A 1,840-nucleotide genomic window follows, 5' to 3' on the forward strand; every position below is an offset into this window, starting at 1 on the left:
TCACTTAATGGGCAAAGAAACATCACATATGGTGACAGAGTAATATTATTTTTAAAATACTAAAATTTTCCCTTAATATTTTTTCTCTGATTTATGTGACATAAACAAACTACATAATGGTGTGAAGGACTATAAAGGTTTTATTGCCACTTGTTTGGTATTGCCTGCATAAGTTCTGAGTACCAGTTGTGAGTATCAAACTGCCATAAAACATTTATAACATGCCACTCCACTTTTCATACAGACAAAACTTTAGTGCTCAGAAAAGTATTTACAACTTTGCTTTATTTATATAGATTACAGATTTCCAGTCATAAGTAAGAAAAATAAATGTTGTATGGAATATTTGTTACTTCTCTGCAGGGTCTTAGATTATCTGGCAAATTCCTTCTCCAAAGAAAACCACTTTTCAAAGATGTCCTCAGAAAATGCATACTGGGATTAACATAAAATCGGCAAAGTCACTTGTGTCCACACATTTGAATTCATTTGTAAATAACGACTACTCTCTTCCTCGCTTCCCCACCCCGGGACAGGACTGCAGGCAGCACAGGTGACGAAAGACTTACAAAAAAAGGAATGAATAGGAACAAAAGGATGTAGGCGCCAGGAGGAAAACAGAATCTTCCAGGACAAAATTAATCTCAGAAGGAACAGCAGGTCCAAAACCAGGGATTACTGAAGTTTAAATTGCTTTTTGCATGGTGATCAGAGTTAATGTATCAGATTTATTGTCTTCTACGATGCCTGATTTAACTTTCATGTTAAGCTTATCTTGAGGGACAGATTTCTGTACTAAGCACATAAATAGGTGTTAAACCTGTATTGATTTTTTAAAAGGGTGATGGTCAATCAACTTCACTGTTATTAACTTTTACTTTATGCCTTAAGGACCAAATAGTGGTTTCTATGATTCTTGTTTCACTACACATAAGTTACTAGAAGAAACAACAACTCTCACATACAATAGGGAACCGCAAATAATCTTTAATTCCCCTCCTCCCCCAAACAACCTGGACGCCGGACAGGAGACGTTTGGATACAGTCCTGCTTAAGTCCCAAGCCTCAAACAAAAAACTTCAACAGTTTGTGCACTCTGAGTTTAAATTTATGGTAATTAAAGTCATCCAGATGGCGGCTGTATTAATCAATGAAGGGGCAGTATTCATCTTGGGACAGAAGATTCTGAAACCCAGAATGAGAAAAATCCCCAAGGTGGGGGTGGGGACAGTTAATAAGAGCCCCCCAGGGAAAGGTCCTTTCAACGAGGGTTGGAAAAGAATACGTTTGAATTTGAATCTCTTTGAATATAAATCTCCCCTAATAGCAGGAAAAGGGTCCTCTAGCCCAGCAAGCTTTGGGCAGGAAGGGAGTAAACGGAACTGTAAAACAGTCTGCTCAGCTGTTTCTGGTTTGGGACGAGGCGCAGGGAAAGGAGTCGCGATCTGAGAACTGAGTATTTGAGTCACTCAAAATAACTCGAAGGGTCAAATAACGAACTCCAGGCAAAGCGTTGACAAGGCTCCCCCGCCGTAGCACCCCGCGCCGGGTTTCCGCTCAGTTTCCCCCTCCCTCGCGGAGGACGCCCGGCAGGCGCGGCCCCTTCCCACGCGGGGCGCGGCGAGCGCCGACGGCTTCCCCTGGAGCAGCCGGGGGCGGGAAGTCCGTGGCTCGCGGGCTAGGGCTGGCGGCCGCCCCTACGATTCCCGGAGCTGGCCTGGGCCGGGCAGGCCTCAAGCCTTCTCCGCCCGGGCTGGGCTTCCAGAGGCGGCGGCGGCGGCAGCAGCGGACGAGGAGGCGGTCTCTGGCCCGCGAGCCGCGAGCGCGGGGCGCCGAGGGG

This window comes from Bison bison, unplaced genomic scaffold (genome assembly GCF_000754665.1).
Source record: "Bison bison bison isolate TAMUID 2011002044 unplaced genomic scaffold, Bison_UMD1.0 scf7180017864531, whole genome shotgun sequence".
Lineage (NCBI taxonomy): Eukaryota > Metazoa > Chordata > Mammalia > Artiodactyla > Bovidae > Bison > Bison bison.